The following is a 15,244-nucleotide window of genomic DNA, read 5'->3' on the forward strand; positions in this document are numbered from 1 at the left end:
CGGTCGCACCCTACGTGGGTCAAGTAGACCAGTTAGAAGGCGTAATCAGGGACTTCTTTAGTCAAGGAAAGTTTTCTGCTGGACCGAAGGGGTTGGGAGTGTGGGGCTGGTCCCCTCGGGGAGGTCGGCCGCCGCCCTCCACAGTGGTTCTGACTGCGGCCGGGAGCCCAGCACCTCGCAACAGAAAAGGCGGAAGCGGCTACTCTCAAAATCCGGCTGCAGATCCCGGCCGGCCCGGAAGTGCCCGGAGCGGGAGGGAGGGAGGAAGAGCCTCGCGAGCTCACGCCGCTGCCGCGCGCACGCGCTCTGGCAGGCATTGGGCTGGAGTCGCAACTCGGAAGCCTGCGCCTGGACGGGCCCGGGGAGGGCGGTAGGGGGGTGCGCTGCGTGGGGGCGGGAACGGCGGAGGCGGCCGCCCCTGGCGGCGCGTTTGTTTATCCCGGGGAAGAAGTTTAGGAGCGGGAGATAAGGAAGGCGGACGGGGAAGGAGGGATGCGGTTCGGCGGAGGCGGCCGCCACAGGGACTCGCCGCCATCACCACCGCCGCCACGGCCGCCGCCTCAGCCTGAGAGGAGCCGCTGCGGGGACTGCCGGCCGCCGCTCCGCACGTCCGGGTAGGTGCCCCTCCCCCTCCGGGGCCCCTGCCGCAGCCCCAGAGGCTCGCTCGCTCTCCTCCCGGCCGCGGCTGCGCCGGTTGAGGCGGCCTCCTCCTCACCCACTGCCCCCCTGTTCCTCTGGATTGAGGACCGCCGCTCCGGCAGCATTGCCGTCCCCTTCTCGGGGGCTGTCTCCGTCCCCCGCCCCCGCCTCTCAGCCCCCTCCTCCGCCTTCCGGACCGCCCTCTTCTCGTGAGTCTCTGCTTCCCCTGGGGACTCCGGTCCGCCTCCCCCGGCACCCCCGCACGCCACATTGATTTCCCAGCCCCCGCCTACCAGGATCTCCCTGACTTCCCTCCACAAGCTTCGCCCCTTTTCTTTTCCCAGTTTCTCTCCTTAATACCTGTGTGCCTCAACTCCCGCCCCTTTATACCTGTCACTTCTCTTTCCCACCCGAAGTACCGCCCAAAGCAAGAAACTGCACCCGCTCCCCACCTGCGCCCACATCCGTATCTTTCATCCCAAACATATACACTCGAAATTGTCGTCTGGATTAGCCCATTTTAGGGTGAATTCTCGGCTCCCCAGGCAGGCCACCGAGTTCCTCCACAACGGTGGTCATACCCTTAACCTCCCTACCTCCACGCACACATTGCCCTCTTAAATTCTCTCACATTCACCAGAGTACATCAAGCTAACTGCAGTACAGAGCCCACTCCTTGATTTCCTTCTGTATTCCCTTTCTCTGTCCTTTCCCCTGATTCCTCCTCTTGAGTCTATGTACTTGTGTACTGAATCACATTAAGGAAAAAAGGATGGTAGGATTCTCTCCCTCAAGGAATGCATTCTTGTATCAGTAGAAATAAAGATTTACCCTTTGCTTTTCCCAAATTCGGCTTCTTCTCTGAATTGTCATTCAGCCATACTTTTGAGGCTTCTGATGCTTTGTCTATATCTGAATAATTCTGGGCCTCGATTGTTCCAACACTTGTCTTCTCAGTGTTTCCTTAAAGATGAATCTGCTTTCTTAGACTGGAGTCTTAAGTAATAAAAGGTTTATACCTTGGAAAATTATCTCTCTCCTGCCTTGATGGGAAAGGTGGAATATTTCAAATTATTATCCTGTCATTCTTGGGAGAAATGGTGCCTAGTGGTTAAGAGCTCAGATGCTGTTGCTGAACTGTCAGGCTCTGAAACCGTGCCTTGCCATCTTCCAGCTTTGGCCTTGGGAAGTTGTTTAATCTCTCTGTACCTCAGTTCTTACAGCTATAAAATGGGGTTAGTAATGTACCTGATAAGATGGTGATGGTGATTGCATGACTTAATGTAGGTTAAATACAACAGTGCCTGGCACATGGTAAGGATTCAGTGTTCTTTATCATCACTTCTTAGCTTGACATGGTTTGCCTATTGGTAGGTTAATTGTGAGAGAGGAAGTAAGAATGGGAAGCTGCCTTCTTGATCTTTTTAAATTTGACAACTTTTTGATGTAGAAATGATTCATATTTTGTTACTGTATAAATTATTGTTTCTACAGAGAACAGTAATACAGACTGCGTTTTTGTAATTTCTTTAATGTGGCATTGATAGACTGTAAGCAGATGAAAGCATTTTAAAAGAGAAATATCAGTAATATTAAAGATAGTGATAATCCCTAACCTTAAAAAACACTGTCAGGTCCTGTGATACCTACAAGTCAAATGACTTATATATGTTAACTTGTTTAAAACCTCATAACAGTCTTTTGAAGAAGGCCTTTTTATATCTCCATTTCATAAATGAGGAACCTGAGAAATAGATTACTTCCAGAATCAGCCAGCTAAGTAAGCAATGAAGACATGCAATCTGGTTGTAGAATCTGTTACCTTTTCTTGCCTCACAGACCTTACTAGTTTCTTTAGGTTTTCTCTTTTCTGAAGATGTTTAAATCTCCACTGTGATGGTTCTGGTCTTTTTAGGTTGTTTAAGGAAGTAAAAAACATGTGTAAACTTTGTAAAGTTCTTTGCACACAGACTTGTCCCAAGACTTATATATGACTAGAGATTGAAGGCATTTGCATTTGGTGTTCCTGCTTATCATTTTGTTTCCTGACTTAAATTTATTTACTTAGGAAAAGTTTATTGAAAACTGATTTGTGCCAGCTCTGATTTGTACTAGGCTCTTGTGACACATGTTAATCGAAAGAGTGTACCTGTATTTATGGAAGCAAGTCTGTTGGGGAATAAAGAAACTAAACAAATAATAACAAAAAAAATAATTACAGCCACAAAGGAAAATTATTGTAAAATATGAAAGCCCACTAATGTATCAGGGACTGCTCTGAAGAAATTACTTTTAGGATGAAATCTGAAGGATGAACTGGAGTTACCCAAATGATGTTGTCCATTTCAGCTTTCTAGAACTGAAAAGTTCTGTGGCTGCTGGACACATAAGCACATAAGCACATAAGGCTGGGTGATGAAATGAGAGTGAAGCAGATCATAATGACCAATCATTGCTAAGCATTTTGTGCTTAATCCTAAGAGCAGTGGGAAGCCACTGGGGAATGTTACTTAAACTTTTGCTTTAAAAACATCACTTGGCTGCTTAAACAGATTGGAGAGAGGCAAGTGTAAATGCAGGGAGATCAGTTAGACTAGGGCTTCTGAAATTTACATGTGGTGAAGGACCCATTTTGTTTTTAGTCTCTAATCCATACTAGGAACTTGAGTAACACACAATAAAATTAATTTTGTGGCTGTGTCAAATTGCTATAAAAATTACTAAATGCTTCCTCTCCATTTCTGTATTTACCTTGTTTCAGACCAATAACAATAGTTTGTGGGCCAGTATTGGCCCATAGACCATACTTTGAGTAGAATTGAGTTCAGCTATTACTAATGTAGGCAAGAGATGATGGAAGCTTGGTCCAAGATGGCAGTGATAAAAAGTGGCTGATTTGACAAATCTTTGGGAAGTAAAATTGGTAAGATTTAGTGACAGATAGATGTGGGGTCTAGGGAGAGAAGAAGCCTAATTTGTGGGGTTAATGGTTCTTGTGCCTAATATAATGCTGGGAGAGGAGCAGTTTTTTGTTTATTAGTTTCTGGGAAGCTGGGTTAGGGGAAGAACTATGATAATTCAGTTGGGAATAATCAGTATATAATTTAAAATTGATGTCTTAGTGTGGGAGATGGGGGATGAGACTGCCCAAGGGGAGAAAATATAAAGAGACTTAGTCTTCTATGAGTCTTCAACATTTAAACATTGGGAAAAAGCAAAGAAGAATGAGAAGGTGGTATCAGAGATTGGGGGAAATTTTCCTTGGTATTCTTGAAACCAGGGAATAAAACCAAAACTGTGTTGATTGAAGCTGAGAAATCGTAAAGTTGGGAATTAAAAAGTGCATTTTGGATTTAGCAACATGAAGAAAATGTTACTTTTCCTAGTAGTCAGTCCATCCACAAACTATTTGATAATGAATTTTATTTTAATCTGCCAAAGTAACAAGCCTAAATTTAGGATAAAATTATTTCTAGCATGAGCCATATCTTCCTTCCTGAGCTCAGACCCATGTTTCTATTTATCACCATCTGGATGCTGTATAAGCCAGCTCAAACTCTTTTTTATAAACTCATTCATTCAAAACATATTCAAGCAGAATAGTTTTTTAAGTACTATTTATCAAGCATTGAATACTAGACTTTTAGGAATGCAATTAGACCTCAGAAAGTAGGAGCAGTGGACAATTAAACACTGTTATTGTAGTGTGACTAGTGCTGTTATAGCATTTTATTCCAGCCTTGGAAGCACAGCGAAGGGGCATCAGGGAACACTTTCTAAGGAAAGGGATACTTGAGCAATGTGTTTCTGGAAGACAAGTAGAGAAGTGGAGAGGACAATGAGTGGTAGAGTATTTTACAGAAATGCTATTTGAGATATTTTGAAAGCATGTAAAAGTAAGGAATTGTGACTACTGCTTAGTGTTGGCAGGCCAGAGAGGTTGGCCGTGCTATTCAGAACTTTTCCTCTTGAACTTATCCCTCTTTCTGTTTGCTGCTTTGATTTAATTTCATCACCCCCATGTAGTCACCAAAAATGGAGATATCTGCTGAATATTTCCAAAAATTAAAGATAATCTTTGTTGTATTTATTGTCTAAGTTGATGTTTTATTTTTGTTGTTAGCATTATATTTTATGTATTACAGTTATACTTATAGAATCATTAAGTAACTAATAACATGACTTAAATATTTTGGTTATACTTTAGTGATTTATTCTTATGGGAGAGATTTTACGCATAGAACTTTTTTTTCAAATTTAGAGAGTTGAAAATGAAGGCCTTGGTAATGATTGGTGAGTTTGCCTCTGAACCTTAGGTTTATGGTCAGTGATGGTGCTTTTGGACTCAGCAGAGTAAGAACAGTCCCCTGATACCTTAAATGCTATTTTAGATAGTTGCTAAACCCTCCTGAATTTACATCTTTAGTGGAATACATTTCATCTGCAGGAATTACTTTCTGAAGAATGTAAGGTTGGCAGAACCTTAACTGGCAACAACAAAGCCTTACAGAAAATAGTATGTTAGAAGGGAAAATGGTGTTAAAGTAGACTTTAAAAGCACAGTAAGTAAAGGTTCTAGAAGACATCCATTGTAGAAATAAAAGGGGGCAGGCTCTATCAAAACTTGCTTCTGAAACACTTTTTGAATTATTGTAGAAACATTGTATTATTCTGATCTGCTAAGGCAGCCTTCCTTAAATTTTGTATTAAGAAAATTATTGACCTACAGAATTTATTTTTATTAGTTCTTACTGGCTTCAGTATGTTTTACTTCTTGCCTTCTCTCTGGTTTTTAGTTTCTAAAATTATACTAAACTCTTGTGTAACAACTGTTTGCTTTTTGTATATTGTTATAGTTCTTACAGGCACACTTTGCCAGGCCTTTTATTTATATACATAAGTAGAGCTCCTCTGTGATAACATTCTTCAGACTTGCTTACATGTTCTAAAGGAGGACAGAATCATTATTAGAATTTTATTCTGAATTATATAACTATGTGAAATAGAACTTTACTTAAGTAAAAGATAGCAAATTAAAGAAATTTTATCTAAAGATATAAAATTGCATTACCTCAAACTATGGTTTGGAGGTTGTTTATACACTTAAAGTGAAAGTATGATGGAAATAATTCATATATACAGTATGAAAGTGCTTTGAACCACCTCCGCCAATACAGACTCCTTTGGGGTTGTCATATCTGCTTATATTCTTTATAGGAATAAAAATAATTAGTAATAAAAAGAGAGGTTTACTCTGCTGTTAGGTAGTATAAGATCTCAAAGGTTATAGTGTAACTGAAAGTAGTATGATGCTTTTTAAATATTATTTGAAATTTGTTAACAAATAATATGCAATTGTTTCCAGTGTGGGAATGTTTTCTGAAGCAAATCGACAGTCTTTTCTTGTTTAAAACGCATTTGTACTCTCCTCCAAGGAATTAGGTTATTTTTTTTAGGTAGAGTGCAGTTGTCTCAAGGTGTTTTTTCAGTTGTAATTTGGATACAATTTTTGGTATTTTAGTGGGAAATTCCCCTGATAGGTAGTTTTCATCCTATTTGTCAAAAACAAAAATACAAAAAAAAACCATCTGAAAAAAGTTCATTCTGAAATTGCCATGGCAAGTATCAATATAGGAAGCTCTCAAGTACTTGAATGAATTTCATTTAAATTTTTTGATGGTGACTCTTAGGATCACTTTAAGCCCTTTTTAACCAGTTATTCAATGGGCAGTTAAATTTAACATCCAGTTCTGTTAGAGAAGCTCAAGTGGGGCATGGGCACATGGTAGATTTGGTCATTTCTGATGGCATTCAAGGTGTGTTTTTTAACATGTGAAAAGATGTTTCCATATGAGCATTTTATGAATGGCTTTTGAGAACAGGCTTCAATGAAATTTTACAGTCTCAGGTGTCTTATTTTCACTCTTTTGTCTGTCTGCCTCTGCCACCCGCAAGTCCTTTATCAACAAAAATTTCTTCTTCAAATTGTATAAAGAAACCGGAATTTTTTCCTAGCAGAGTATAACCAGGTTTATTTGAACATGGGTGGGCTAAGAAACTGGCAGTTTGCTACAGTGTAAAGATACCCTTAAATGGAATTTTGTCATAGGTCATTTTGGTTTAAGAACTACTCTCTCTGAAGTACTTGTACCAACCAATGTATCAAGTACTTGAGATATTTGTTCCCATGAGATATAGTTAATACCGTAAGTTTTGAATTGTACTTGTCATTAAGAGACATATTTTATGTATCCTAAAGAGAGGCACTGTCAGTTATAATTGTAAAATGCCATCAATTTCAGAAATATTGAAATATGAAAAAAATGGACATCTTAGAATTAATGAAATGTGGTATTAGTGGTGCCTTGTTTTAGTTATGTCCTCAAAGTAACTAACTTCCAAACATCAAATGAAGTCAGAATAAATTTACAAAATTTGTATTGCTTTACTTTTGAGCTCTAAGTAGGTTAAGAGCATGCATCCAGACTATTTAATAAGCTTTGTGACTTTAAGCAAGTTACTCAGCATCTCTGCCTCAATGTTTTCATCTATAAAATGGAAATGATAATAGTACCTACCTAGCAAGAGTTATTATAACAACTAAATGAGTGTATTTCTATTTAGAATAATGCTTTCCACATAGTTAAGTGCTTTGTATAAATGTTGGTTAATTAAAAACAGTGATGCTATTTCTGATCTAAGATATATAAATAGATGATGTGCTTACAAGGGAGGGAAGAAGGGCCTTATCAAATGGGTCATTGATATTTTGTACACACAGTGAAGATTAAGGTATTGCATTGATATGTCTTTTAAAACCATGTAAGATTGTAGTCTTGACAATTTTGATATTTAAATTAATTTTTTATTTTTATAAAAATAAAACTAAGGATTAACAGAAATCTGCTTTCCTTTTAACTCTGTTATGACTTATTTGATCAGAATATTAATGTGTTATGATGGGTGAATTGTGATACACTTACTATTCTTGTCAACTTCATAAGGGATTCATTCAGAAATACATTTAAAGGATTTCAATATTAAAGAACCATCTTTTAATTTTAGTTAAAACATCTCCCTTCTGCATTGTGAAGTATACGGAGGGAAAGTGATACTGAGATAGTTTTTGTTTAATAGTTTTTATATGTACATGATTTCGTTGATTAATTTGAGATTTAACATCTTGTCATACACCCTGATACGAAAAGTAGGTTGAGATCTTTGAATTTCTTCATTTTTCCCCTCATTCTCACTTGTTTTATCTTTATGTTTAGAGATCACATTATTCATTTACTCAGCAAATAATTATTGACCAACTATTAAATGCCAAGTTCTGTGTTTTCAGTGATGAATTAGAAATAGCCCTTGACCTGGAAGACTTGCTATTTGGGATTTATTGTATTTCCATTGAGTGCTTAGTCACAGTGATGAAAATGTTACATGCACCCTCTGTTTCAGTCCTCATAACTACCTTGTTAGGATTGGTCATTACTTTTCAAATGTTTCTACTATATGAATGGCAGAGAATAGTGAACTCTTGGCAGATGGAAGGGAGGTGAAGATCTGAGGTGGTTAAGGTGGAGGGGAGAGCTTTGATGTTAAAATTCCTTTCAAATTAGTTTTTTCTCTAAATATTTTACTATTGCATTCTATTACTCTAATATAACCTTTGTTTCGATAAAAAATGTTTTAAATAAGCATGAGGGAAGATTTTTTAAAGTGTTCTCTTCCAATTTTAGGGTGGAGGGAACATGGGACTGGCAACAGGTTTAATTACAAATACAGGCATTGAGGTTGCTTATTTATTTACTAAATATTTGTTAGTTTTTAATTTTAGGTATGTTTTATTGAGGTATAACATACATTCAAAGACATGCATATAGAATCATGTAACATATATATACCCTTGTATCTGGCTTCTTGTCCTAAGCACTTATTTTTATATAATTTATCCATGAAGTGTATAGCAGTAGTTTCTTCATTCTTCTTCTGTAATATTCTATAACACTGTATGACTACATATCCCATCTCGGTTGTTTTCAGTTTTGAGCCACAATAAGTATATCCCTATATAATATTCTTGAACATACCTTTTAGTGCATATGTATACATTTCTGTAGGGTATGTAACTTTGGGTCACAGTGTGTGCTTATATTCAGTTGTGGTATATATTACCTAGTGTTTTCCAAAGTGGTTGTACCATTTTATGGTCTGATCAGTAACGAATGAAAATTCCATTTGCCCCACATACTTGGCAACATTTGCTTGTTATTCTCTCAATATTTAGCCATTCTGGTATGTGTGAAGTGGCATCGCATTGTGAATAGGCTAGCTGTTCAGAATAAGGATCATATTTTGCTCCACTCATATCCATATACTCCTTCCATATGAACACCAAAGTGGAATGGAGACATGTTTATTTTCACAAAGCTCACCAGATGATTCTGTTTGCCTTGTCAGTTGATAAGATTCAGAATATAAAGCAAATTTAAGTATAATTAAAGGAAAAAGACTGTCACAACAATTACACCTTCACTGTATAGTTTATAGACTTTCTGACAAATACTGCATTTCTGCCTAACTCTACCTAAACATAGAAAAGGACTTAAGATTTTGCAAGCTGGTGAAAATTTTGTAGGCTATTTTATTGACTGGTCTTCAACATTGGCCCAAAGCTCTAATTACACAGTGCTGAAATTTACTTGCTCTTACTTGACTATCTACCCAGATTGTAGGTGGTTCATTATTTTGTGAGATTTTGTTACCCTTAAATAAGGGAAACACTATCTACACAACAGAGTTTACTCAGTTACAGAACTTGAAAGTTGAAAAAATTGTGTGTTGTTTCTATTTAATTTCTTGTTATTTATGGAATTTGTCTTGTGTCACAGAAGACACTGTTGCTAATATGTATTTTTCATGATTGAATTGTGTAGTGAAAATGAAGGTGCAAAAACTTTCTGCTTGTGTATCCTTTTCAGTGTTAGAATTGTGGTTAGCCCCTTTTCACTCCTCAATAAATGTAGATCATGTTAGAATCATACCTAGGGAGGCATCATTCTTGTACCTTTTGGTGATCATAATTAGTTGTTGATTTATTTTATTAAAACATACATATAGACTCATAATTGCAGATAAGCCCATAGTTTTTCTTTTTTAACATTTTCGTATGCCTTTTTATAGCTAATATTTTTATCTGACTTCATTTCTTACTGTTATGAAGTACTATTCCCAGCAGAGCAGCTATTTGATAAATACTTGTGCTCTACATATTCCTAAGTAGTTACTGATTATTGCTAGTCATAAGAATCTTGAAACTATTAGCTCATTATCATAAGAGCTGAGATGGTATGATGGTATTCATGTCCTTAAAGTGTTCCCATGAGGTACAAGAACAACTCAGTTTATTTTGCAAAGCATTTCCTTGTGAGAGAGGCAGGGCTGGCACATGGATGGCACTAGCCTCCTTTTACTAAGTCTAGTTTGGCCAGGTGTTAACATCATTTCAGAAAAGGCTGGATTGAAATTCAGGGTCTCCTAACACATTCTCTTCATGGATTATTTTCTTCATTTCTTTCTCTTTTGGTCTCTTTTTCTTTCATGTTTTTTTCCTCTTTTTCTTTTTTTTCCCTGTAAGATGAGTGACTATGTGAAATGTTTTTCTTGATAAAATGTTTCTCTTTAAGAGAAAGGGGGCATTACAATTAGCATGTATAATGTGGAGGGTGGGTACGGAGCGGGCTCTATAACACAGAGAAGACAAGTAGTGATTTTACAGCATCTTACTACACTGATAGACAGTGACTGTGAAGGGGTATGTGGGGGGGACTTGGTGAAGGGGGGAGCCTAGTAAACATAATGTTCTTCATATAATTGTAGATTAATGATACCAAAATAAAAATTTAAAAAAATGTTTCTCTTTAAGAAGAATTAAACCATTTTAATGGTTATGGACACACAGGGTATAATGTTACAGACATACAGATTCCTACTACCCTTTATTCTAGGGCATACTATTTTGCCAATTTTTCTCCTGGTTTTTATAACTTAGATATCAAAAAGTGTAGTTCCCCTTACCTTTTTTAAGACCTCTCTTATCTTTTTCAAGAATGATGCCTTTTCCTGACTTTGCCTTGCATAGTGCTAGCTTATGTCTTTTGTCACAGCATCCTGTCTGACCCAGCATTTGTAATAGACATTTAATTTTTAATGAAATACTGTTATTAATGGTTACATTAAAATAAAAGTAGTGAGTGTGTAGAGTTTTCATTTCCAGCTGCTGCCATGGTCTAGTCCAGTGATAGTAGTAATGAGTTCTGTCTTTAACAGGTGGTAAAATCTGAAAGAAATCAATGAAGTACACCTTTCTCTCCTTAAGTCTTCTCAGACACGGGGTGACCAACATCTTCTAATGACAGTATCAGGGTGAGGATCTCCGTGATTGAAAGTGGTCTGGGACACAAATGATTGGGGGCAGTTAACTCCTTTTGGTCTCAGATGATAATAAATTTGATGTCACTCCCTTTATTGACCACTTTGGGTGCTATGTGCAGTGCTGCAGCTTGCAAGATTCATGAAGTCATAAAAATGGCAGTAGGTGGTGTCAGTGGGAAATCTAGGTTAGACTGACATATAGATTATGGTAACAGAAACAGTGACTATTCAGTCCTGACATAGGATGTGTATAGCAGCAGTGTTTAATAAAGTTTTATGCAGTGATGGAAATGATCTGTAATCACCACTTTACATTATGGTAGGCACTGGCCACTTATGTCTGTTGAGCACTTAAAATGGGACCAGCACAAATGAGGATCTGAATCTCTAATTTAATAATGTCATTATTTGGTAAGTCTTTTGTTTTGCAGTAAACCCTTTTGACAGCGAATAGTTAAAAACAGAAGTATGTATTTAATGAAAGCATATATTTAAGAAGCTACTATTCTGCTTTTTAAATATTTTCTACACCGTTGCTCAGCAACCCAAACAAAGGAGCAGACAGTGGGTGGTTAGATTGATATGGATTGGAGGGTTTACAGAATGGTTGTGGTAAAAGAACAAAGGACCGAAATGTTAAACATGCTTGTTAGAGTTTGAAGAGATGTATGTGGGGTTTGAGTTTGATACAGAAGAAGTGAAACCTTAAAGGGGGTAATGACTTAAGAAGGATGGGAAGGGCTCAGTGAAGTGTTAATAATAAGAGGTATAGGGGGATTAAATTGATGACAAAATAGGAATAAGTGCTATTATTAAAATGACTTACCAATGTTTATTTTCCTGGTCAGTCAAGTTATTCTAGGTAATAAGTTACAAGTCAGAATCTTTGAAAAAGATAGCTGAAATTTTAAGTTGATAAGATCATTCAGGAATGCCAAGAAACTCTGATGCTGTTCGGTGGTAAGTTCAGTGCGGTCATCCAAGGTGATGGCAGGAACAATGAGAAAGACTTTGGAGACAGGTGTTGAAGTCCTCCATAGAGAAGCCTAACTGGAAGAGAGGGGAGTAGATGATAGCAAGGGATGAGAGGGTAAGAGAATATAATGGACTTATGCAACTGTTATACAGTTTTGATAGAAGTTGGAAAAGTGGTCTGGAAATAACAGTGGGGAGTCAGAACTCTCACCCCTTCCACCGGCTTTTTCTAGATCCTTCACAGGTTTAGGAAAAGGATATTATTTTAGCAATTTTACTTATCTGCTTTAGTTAGGTACTTGCCTCTCTGACCTTATCTTTGTTTCTCTCTAGTGCCTAACCAATTTAGGTACTTAATATTAAGGCTTGTGCAGTAAACTGCTAGACAGATGTGAAATTGTTCCAATGTCCCAGAATTCTAGAACAAAGAACATTGCTTAGACACTTACAATTTGAAAACAAGTAAAAGGAACTGTTTACTTTAATAGAGTTGTGTTTTCAAAGTATGGAACTACCCCAATTTTAGACTTTTAGTCTTTGAAAGAGTAATATAAGAAATGAATTATGTAACTTTTTACATAAATTTGTGAATGGTAGTTTCTTAATGGGTTACTAAGAACAGTTAGGATATTTGGGGGACTATTCCTGAGTCTTAGAAGTTGACAAAGAGGATATTGCAAAATTGATGCATATCTTTCAGACCTTTCAACATTATTACAACTCTCATCTCTGGCAATAAGTTACTTTGTTATTTCCTTTCATAGGAGCATTAGGCTCTTGAGGAGGGAATTGCAGCAGATTAATTTTGGCTAAGATTGGTAAAGAAGTCTTCAGTAATTTAAGGTAAAAAGTTTTTACAGTTGCTAAATGAGCAGGAGGAGAAATATGAAAACAAAAGACTCCATTATAATTTTATAATAAACTAGAGGAGCACTGGACTTAATAAAATGTTTAGCATACTTTCCTGAAACCGAAGAGGTCAGGGGAGAATAGAAGGAGAGACTATACCTTTAATTTTAGATGAACATTTTAGGACTCAGATATTTGAAAAATGCCTAGGGTTTATATTCATGGATTCAAAATTGGCAACTGTGAGGAAAGTACTGTGCATACTTTACAGACCTTACCTTTAATACTCACCGTAATGTTTCTGAGTAAGAAATTATTCCCTTTCTGGAGATGGGAAAGCTTAGGGCCAAAAAGGAAAAGTAACTTGTTCAAAGTTTATAAAACCTAAACTTTTTTTTTAATTTGCATTGTTTTGTACATAGATCTTACAGGTACATTTCAATGAGTTTTCAGAGATGTATTCGCCTGTGTAACAACAGCCCAGTCAAAATACACATCATTTCCATTACTCCGGAAGTTCCCTTGAAGGCTACACAATTCCTAAGAGACATTTTGGACATCAGTCTGTCTTTTTCCAACTAAACCTCCACATTACTTGCATTAAAAGGGAAATGGAAGATAAGCAATATGTGAGCAATAGATGTAAGAGCTGCTGTAGCTGGTAAAGAGCCAATGATAAAGGTTGAAAAAGAAAAATCTCAAAAAACATACTCAGGAAAATTTAACTCTGCTTTTCTTAATAGTTCATGACATCATTTTTCTATCTAGTTCTGTCTTTGAGTTTAATACTGATACTCATGCAAATTAATTTATAGAGTGTTTTCAGTATACCAGAGTCTATACTAGGTGTCTTCTATACATTCCCATTCAATACACCAGTTATTTGAGATAATTACCATTTATAATTCCCATTTTGCAACAAGAAAACTGAGGCCCAGAGAACTCATATACAGCTTCAGGATTTGAACCTAAGTCTATATCGAAAACCAAATTCTTAATCCTAATGGTGTTCCCTGGATCATTATAATACTAAGTTAAATTTAGTGCTTTGTTTTTTACATGACAATAAATATTTTGTACTGTTTAGCAAATATGTAATACTTCTACAGTTGTTGATTTCAAATCCAATCAATATGTCTTTGCTTACTGTCATCTCTACTAGGTTGTGAATACATAAAGGTGAAAATACAGTAATGTCAAGGAGTTTAGTATATTTGATAAGTTGGAAAAATCATAGTATTTTCTTAGGTACATTGCTTAGTTTCCCTCTCTGTAAAACAGAAGTAACTACTTCACAAGATTATTTCGGAGATCAAATGAGATAACATGTATGACTAAAGTTCTCAAGTATGAAGTAAAAATCTTAGAAATTTTTGTACTAATAACTACAATAAATTTGATTGATTCTGTGTGAGAGTGTCTTGCCAATGGGTTTCAGCCCCAGGCAAGTTCACTATGGATTCAGTGTGACCAAAGAAATAACAGTACAAGTTCTTGGGGTGAAATGGTTATACCCAACTTTATTTCCATGGTGGCATGTGAGTCAATAAAATCCCATCCACTTAGAGCAAGTCTGCATGCAGCAAGCCGGTCTCTGCCTCTAGGCCTCTCTGTCCACACAGTCATCCTCTGGGCTTCTGTCCTCGGCACTGTCACCACTCCAGCCTCTGCTCTGCTCTCCTGCAGCCTTGCAGCTGTGCCACCGTGTCACCCGGAGCACTGGGCGGAGCTCTTTATATAGAATCATTAGCAACATATTGCCCACACGTGTGTAGTGAGCCAGCCAACCAGGGCCAGGTGAGAATCCTGGCCACAGGAACTTTTATTTTACCCACAGAGAGGTATTGGTTATGAAAGTTTGTGGGTAGCTAGGGAGTAATTCTTTTTACTGAGGAGAATGGCATGGAGATGTATGGATAGGTTAGTAAAAGTTTTACAGAAGAGGTAGAAATTAAGATGGACAGATTAGAACAGTGTTGGTGCTTAAAGAAGGGATAAGGTTCAATTATTTGTTAATTGAGATAATTTACTTTTCTGAGTTGGATAAAAGAATTTTGTTACTATTATCAATTAGAGCTTCAGCTGACTTCAAAAATTTTAAATTGTGTCAAAAGTTTATAAAATGTATTCTCGTTGTTTCACACATTTTACAAAAAATTATGTATAGGCAGTTTCTGATTCTATTTGGTTTGACTCTTTAATCCATTTCTGAAGTTTGCAGAACTTCATAGGCTAATGCTCAACTAAATTTGCTTTTAGAGACTATAGTGAATTTGATGGTAATGCTTTGGTATTAAGAGTATCTGGATGATCCTGTGTTGCGACCCTTCAGGGACGGAAGCAACAT

At 37.2% G+C, this 15,244-nt stretch overlaps 1 protein-coding gene across 3 annotated transcripts in view; it reads left to right on the forward strand.

Annotated features, from left to right (window-relative positions):
• The first annotated feature begins 312 nt into the window (after positions 1 to 312).
• The window catches only part of SPOPL (speckle type BTB/POZ protein like), a 97,686-nt gene continuing 82,754 nt past the window's right edge, over positions 313 to 15,244 (forward strand). For 2 of the 3 annotated variants that reach the window (XM_017659584.3, XM_017659583.3), the window contains exon 1: positions 314 to 614. The gene's annotated coding sequence lies outside the window, so the exon portion shown is untranslated. Of the gene's footprint in view, positions 615 to 15,244 lie in introns of all 3 variants that reach the window. The other variant, XM_073241385.1, reaches the window with a different exon arrangement.

This window comes from Manis javanica, chromosome 7 (assembly GCF_040802235.1).
Source record: "Manis javanica isolate MJ-LG chromosome 7, MJ_LKY, whole genome shotgun sequence".
In the NCBI taxonomy this organism is placed as follows: Eukaryota; Metazoa; Chordata; class Mammalia; order Pholidota; family Manidae; genus Manis; species Manis javanica.